This window comes from Euphorbia lathyris, chromosome 9 (assembly GCF_963576675.1).
Source record: "Euphorbia lathyris chromosome 9, ddEupLath1.1, whole genome shotgun sequence".
Taxonomy (NCBI): Eukaryota; Viridiplantae; Streptophyta; class Magnoliopsida; order Malpighiales; family Euphorbiaceae; genus Euphorbia; species Euphorbia lathyris.
The window spans coordinates 22,816,332-22,823,898 of NC_088918.1; the positions used below are offsets into that span (position 1 = coordinate 22,816,332).

Below are 7,567 nucleotides of genomic sequence, written 5' to 3' on the forward strand. Positions count from 1 at the left end.
GGTTCCATTATTTCTTCTCTTTGAACAATTTCATTAACACATTCTTCAACTAAATCAAGCTTCATACAAGCGAAATCCTCCATAGGATATTTCATTGCTTGATTCATATCGAACTCGATCTTATCGTCACCTATTCTTAAAACTACTTTTCCTTCCGACACATCAACTAAAGCACGTCCCGTGTTCATGAATGGTCTACCAAAGATTAGCGGACAATTAGCATCATAAGCAAAATCTAAGATAACAAAGTCAGTAGGAAAAATAAGTTTGTCAACTTTCACCAAAACGTCTTCAATTATACCATATGGTCTCTTAGTGGATTGATCCGCTAATTGCAAAATCATATTGGTACGCTTGATGTCTTCTTCTAAACCTAATTTATCAAAAATAGACAATGGCATCAAGTTTATACTAGCTCCTAAATCACAAAGACAACTTGGGAATGACATATTTCCCAAAGTACACGGAATGGTAAAGCATCCGGGATCTTTGAGTTTAGTAGGTAATTTGCTTGATACTATCGAACTACATTCTTCAGAAAGTGAAATGGATGAAATTCCTTCCCAACTAATCTTTTTTGAGATTAAATCTTTCAAGAATTTTCCATAGTTAGGAATTTGCGTAATTGCATCCATGAATGTTAAATTTATATGCAAATTTTTAAGTTTATCTAAAAATGATAAAAGTTGTTTATCATGGTCCTTATTTCGGACCCTGTGTGGAAAAGGTGGTTTTGGTACAAAAGGTTTTGGATTAAAGTCAATTGGCGTATCTTTTTGTTTTAATGTATCTTCTTTGGATTTTGGTAAATCATTTCCAGGTAAAGTTGAATTTCCGGGCATTTCCGGACCTAAATAGTTTTTTCCTGAGCGAAGAGTGATAGCCTTAACATGCTCTTTCGAATTTTCTTCCGTTTGGCTGGGAAGACTTCCCTCTTTGCGGGATGGAATTGATTTAGCAAGTTGTCCAATTTGAACCTCCAAATTATGGATGCTAGATGATTGGTTTTTGATAAGCTGATCGAATTTACTTTCGATCCGTTGAAAACCATCGTCTTGATTACTTACCTTTCCATTCATAGCATCAATAAATTTGTCGATTTTTGAAGATAAAGTGCTAATCGTATCTCTTGTTTGATTTTGATAATTATTTATCCGGTATTGATTAGCATTTGCATTATTATTATTATTACCATCTTTCCAGTTAAAGTTAGGATGATTTCTCCATCCAGGATTATAAGTATTAGAATAAGGATTAGTAGTTTGGTTTTGTCCTTGGACAAAATTTACCTGTTCTATCTCATTCATACCTTCGTAATCAATGTCTCTCTGGATTGGATCATTAGGATCGCATGGTGCCATAAATTTATCAATTTTTTGCGATAAGGCAGAAAATTGGGCTTGTAACATTGCTACAGGATCAAGATTCATTATACCTTTAACCGATGATGTACCTGAGGATGATGGTTTCACCGTCGGTATATGGCCACGCTCGGCGGGCCACATACTGCTGTTGATTGCCATTTCTTCCAAAAGTTCTCTTGCTTGGGCGGACGTCTTCTTCATAAATAACCCTCCAGACATAGCATCTAATGAACCTCTAGTTGTAGGATTTAATCCATTATAGAATGTCTGCATTAAAAGTGCATCTGGCAGTTGGTGGTGTGGGCATAAACGTTGAAGTTCTTTAAAACGTTCCCAAGCTTCATAAAGAGTTTCATTATCATTTTGCGTAAAAGAAGTCAACTCTTTGATGACTCTTGCGGTTTTTGCTAAGGGAAAATATTTTTGTAAAAATGCTTGGGCTAATTGGTCCCAAGTTTCAAATGTTGCAGCAGGCATAGAAGTTAACCAAATTTTTGCATTATCCTTCAAAGTAAAAGGAAAGAGGCGAAGTTTGATTACTTCGGCTGTTACATCAGTAATTTTAAAAGTGTCACAAATTTCTAAGAAATTTGTCAAATGTGCATTAGGGTTTTCGTTAGGTAGTCCATAAAACGTTACGTTGTTTTGCAACATATTAAGCAAAGCAGGCTTAATTTCAAATTGATTTGCGTTTATACGGGGTCTAACTACACTATTAGTTACACCGGTCATTCCTGGCCTAGCATAATCCATAAGTGTCGATGGATCGGCCATAATCTCTGGCTGGTCTACTTTGGGTTTTAAGGGTGTTTTGTCTTTGTTTTTGTTGTTTTTCTTGTTTTTCTTAAGTGTTCTTTCAATTTCTGGATCTAAAGGATCTAGTGGCGTGCCCGAATTTCGCAAACTGCGCATGAACTTGAAATTGTTACACGAGCCAAACTGCCTTCAAAACAAAATTGAAAACAAGTATGTTATATAACTGAAAATAAATAAAATATAAAAATTGTATAAAAATAATGTATAAACCTATATTCGAAAATAAAATACGAAAAATAAAAATTTTGTCAAAAATTTTGGCGTATCCCCGGCAACGGCGCCAAAAACTTGTTGAGCGATTTCCGCAAGTGCACGGTTTCGCTTGTAGTAATAAAAATATCGATCCCATAGGGATACGTTTTTTTAACGAAAAAACTTGTTTTTTGAATCTGTTAATTTCGAACTAGTTAGATTTACTATTAAATGTAAATGAAAAGTGAAAATTGGTTTAATTGAATTTAGGAAATTTGTTTAATTGAATTTGTGAACTTTGAGTATTTGAAAATGCTGGAATAAGATTTTATATTTAGAATAAATCGATTGTTAGAAAGGTCTTCTGATTTTAAGGATGAATTTTACAAAACAGGAACATTTAGAACTTTTTAGAAAAACGAATGAATTTATTCATTTGCATTAAGCAAAGAAAACAACTTAAACTTTGTATCAATTATGATGATGAAATAAATGACGGAACCTCTAATTAATTGGCTTTGAACGCGACAAAACCCTTTCGGGATAGTTGCCCTTACTCAAATTAAAACTCTTTCGAGATGATAATTTGCCTAAGTGTTCAACAAAGTTTCCTTGTAATGATTTTGAATTCAAGTGCATATTAATGAAAACACCAGCCTCACTTATATTGGATTGGTTACCATAAGTGCTGCATAACGATTTGTCGAATAGAACGGACTTTATTAGATGAAATATAAATTGATACAAGTTTACAGAGAACAAGGAGCATCGAGTTCTTCGAGGGCGTGCAAGTGAAGGGCTTGATCGGTTCCGCTTCCTTGGGTTTCCTAAGAGGTTGTCAGGCTCAGGGGCGAACACTCTACTCAATCTTCTCGCTGTAACTTCGTAATAGGGATTCGGTCGGCCACTACCATGATGCAAACTAAAACTGGAACAATGTCTAAACGCTACTGAGTTGTAATTAAACTATAAACAATATGTGTACCTCATCTTGTTTTGTACAGAATCTAATTTCTAACTCTCGAAATGTGTTTTCTTAGAACTTCGACATAAGTTCTACGCTCTGATTCTATATCTATATTATAACATTTCACTGCTACTTTTTCTCAGCATCAACTCTTTATTTATAAATGTTGAAGGGTTGTGTTTGAAGTGATGTATCCGTTAGTTAAGAGTCGTGTCCGTTGTGAAAGGACGTCTTTATCCACTTGAACGAACGCGTTTCTTGGATTTTCAGCATGTGTTAAATGCTCTTTGTAAAATTTCTGCACTTACCGAGGATGGTAATCCGCGGCCGTGAATGATGTAGCATTGAGTTGAGCTTCGGACGAAGGGGAGAAATAGCTATACCACGCGTGTCGCGGCCGTGGGTTGAGGATCCACTGTCGCGGCCCGGTGATTTTTCTCACTTCTTAGCTTTGATTCGTGTCTTCGACTTGGTGCTTTCGATTTACGTCGTCTTTGACTCCTTTTGTAGGGTTTTTCTTCTGTTTTAGATCCTTTTTCGTTCCTATTTGGATTTTACCAAATATTTAGGTACCTTGCAAGAAAGAAAGATATTCGAGAGTAAAAGTAATCTAAACAGATATAAATAACACGAATTTGTAATAAAAATGATGTAAATGTTAATGATATTTTAGGTATATTTTGGGCTTAACAGGCTCCAAGGAATGAAACGCATAATCCCTGGCCTAAGAGCAATGGCACCACGACTCCAAACAGATTGTAAAGCCTCTGCGGACGAAAGAATGATGTGGTAAAAACCTCTACCCAGAGAAATCAATTTCCAATTAGGCGAACCACCCCAAATAGATGAAAGTTTGGCCTTCAAGTTCGGCTGCTTCCAAGGAGATTCCCCTTTAGCAAGAGTGATACGTCCGATAATAGAATGCTTATAAAGATTAAGCCTTTCATTATAAATATCCTATTGTATTTTGACGGCTTTAAAGCCACCTTCTTCTGATATAAGAGATCGATCCACGAGCGGCGGAACATCCGGAGAAAAAGCCGCAGAAGTATCAGCACCGACAAGGGTAGCCGCATAGGACCTAGGTCCAGCAGAGGGCCCGGGTCTCGAAGGAGGACAATTCTCAGTATTATTAGATCCAGGTAAGGCATTTTTCAAGAAAGCGGATCTAGAAAGAAGATGAGCAATGGAACAATCCATCTCCATTAGATCTGCGATAGACGTAGCCTCACAAACCCTAGGTAACCGATCAAACCACCCAAACCAAAAAAATTAAGATGATATTTTGTATACAATTCTTTCTATCACCAAAGAATATGGTAAATTAGAGATTATTATCTTTCTCAATATGATTCTTAATGAACATAGATCTGTTATAATTTTTATTATTTTATAATTCTTTTAATGAACATAGATCAGGTAATTCTTCAACAGGTAATCCAGTCGATCACGGCAAAAGAAACGCATGACGGCGAAGGTGCGACGGCGAAGGTCGGCAGGCGAGAACGAGCCAGCAACAGATCCGCAAATACAATGCGAGATCCGACACAGCAACGGAAAAGGACGGCGGCAGAGAATAGTGGCGACGACCAAGCCCAAACAGAGCGGCGGCGATCCAAACCCAAGCAGAGCCTTCTCCTTCCTTTCAACGAAAAGAAAAGACTATCGATCTAAGGCATATCGCGAGAACCGACACAGCCCTGGAGAGAGGAAGAACGACGAACAGAGGCGACAAGAGGAAGAGCGGCGGCAGAGAAGCCCAAGCGAGCGACGGCGAGCCAAACCCTAGCAGAGCCTTCTCCAGATATTATCGCTGTCGTTCTCCCCGACCTCAGATAATGTTAAACAGCAAGAACAAGTTCAACGTCGATTAAATCTAATTAAATCATCGGATTGGTCACGCGAAAAAGCTTGACATTGAGAAAGTACAACATTATTATGATAACCAAATACAACATTAATGATGTTCTAATTAATGGTGTTGTCCCCCTATTTATTACCTTGGAATTTTAAGCTCAATTTATAAACTTTTATGAGGTCAATTTGTAAATCCTTAGGATTCGAAGATTAATTTATAAATTTTTAAGTTTTAATTTTTTAATTTTTTAAGCATTCATTTATTTATAAATAATAATGAAGCTTACAATCTCTAGAATTCATATATACTAATGCCATATTAATGACAATAATAAATGTATAGTGTCATCCATTTAGATGTCGTATTAAATACTACTCCCTCCATGCAATTGATTTATATCCTCACACAAACGTAACGTAACATAATGTAAACATCACTGAACAGAAACATTGCTGAACTCAAACATCACAATACAGAAATATTACTGAACCGAAACATCACTGAACTGAAATATTACTTAACTGAAACATCACTGAACTGAAACATCACTGAATTGAAACATCACTCAACTGAAAAATCACTGAACTGAAACATTACTGAACTGAAATACTACTAAACTGAATATCACTGATCCGAAACATCATTAAATTGAAATATCACTGAACTGAAATATTACTAAACTAAAACATTACTCAACTGAAACATTACTCAACTGAAATATTACTGAACTGAAATATGACTAAAGTAAATCATCACTGAACTGAGGCCCCGTTTGTTTGGGGGAAAATATTGTGTTCTGGAAAATTTTATGCAGGAAAAATATTGTGCAGGAAAATAAAACATTTTTCATTGTTTGGCAACAACAATGGAAAATATTTTCCAGTGTTTGGTTACAACACTGGAAAATATTTTCTAACCACTAAATATAGATTTTTTGTATTTTTTTATTTTCAATTATATATATAAAACACAAAAAACAGATCCACATGTATTAAGCACAAATTAAGCACCAAATGAATAGAATAGCAAAAAAAAAATGGAATAGAAATGTGAAAAACACGAAAACGTTAAAAAAACGTGAAAAGATGTGGAAAACACGAAAACCTGAAAAAAACGTGAAAATTTGTTAAAAACACAAAAAATGAAAAAATGCGAAAATCACGAAAAGTAAAAAATATATTAAAAAATAAAAACATGGAAAAAAGTGGAAAAATACGAAAATGTGAAAAAAATTAATGTTAAAAACACAAAAAAACGTTTTTTCACATCTTCATATTTTTGGCATTTTTTGTAAGTTTTCTTATGTTATTAACGTTATTGTGTTTTTTTTTTCATTTGTCTTTATTTTTTTGTGTTTTCACGTTTAGTTTTTCGGATTTTCCCTTTTTCACGTTTTCTTTTTTTCGCATTTTGTTACTTTTTCGTCTTATTCACGTTTTTTTCATGTTTTTCGTATTTTTCACGTTTTTGTGTTTTTTACGTTTTCGTGTTTTGTTTGCATTTTTTTTGTCTTTTCATGTTTATCACGTTTTTCATGTATTGTCACGTTTTTGTGATTTAGCATTTTTCGCGTTTTTGTGTTTTTCGTATTTTTTTACGTTTTTGTGTTTTTTGTATTTTTTACATTTTTTTATGTTTCGTGTTTTATCATTTTTTCGCATTTTTCATGTGTTGTGATTTTTCAAGTGTTTGCTTTTTTTGCGTTTTAGCATTTTTGCATTTTCTTGTTTTTCGTATTTTTTTACGTTTTCGTGTTTTTTTGTATTTTTCACGTTTTTGTATATTTCGTGTTTTGTCACTTTTTCGCGTTGTTCATGTTTTGTGATTTCAAGTGTTTGCTTTTTTTTGCGTTTTTGTGTTTTTCGTGTTTGTTCACATTTTCATGTTTTTTACGGGTTTTTTTCATATTCTCGTGTTTTGTAACGTTTTCACATTGTTTATGTTTTGTCGTGTTTCATATTTTTTGTATTTTTACATTTTTTAACGTTTTCTCCATTTTTTTCTAAACGCGTGTGTTTTTGGGAAAATGTTTTACCCTTTTGAAAAAGGTAAAACATTTTCCCCCATTTCTTCCTTGATTTTCCATTGACTTACCACTTATTTTTCTTTGACTTATTTTCCTGCCCAAACAAACACTGGAAAATTGGAAAAATATTTTCCTGCAGAATATTTTCCCCCAAACAAACGGGGCCTGAAATATTACTAAAATGAATCATCACTGAACTGAAATATTACTAAACTGAATATCATAGGACCGAAACATCACTGAACCGAAAGATCACTGAACCGAAACATCATCGAACTGAAACATCACTGAACCGAAACATCACCGAACTAAAACATCACTGAACTGAAACATCACATAACTGA

At 34.4% G+C, this 7,567-nt stretch overlaps 1 non-coding gene across 1 annotated transcript; it reads left to right on the plus strand.

Annotated features, from left to right (window-relative positions):
- The first annotated feature begins 1,653 nt into the window (after nucleotides 1–1,653).
- Nucleotides 1,654–1,760, plus strand: LOC136207650 (small nucleolar RNA R71). Its single transcript, XR_010676780.1, has one exon. It is a non-coding gene; the product is annotated as a small nucleolar RNA R71 (small nucleolar RNA).
- The last annotated feature ends 5,807 nt before the right edge of the window (nucleotides 1,761–7,567 follow it).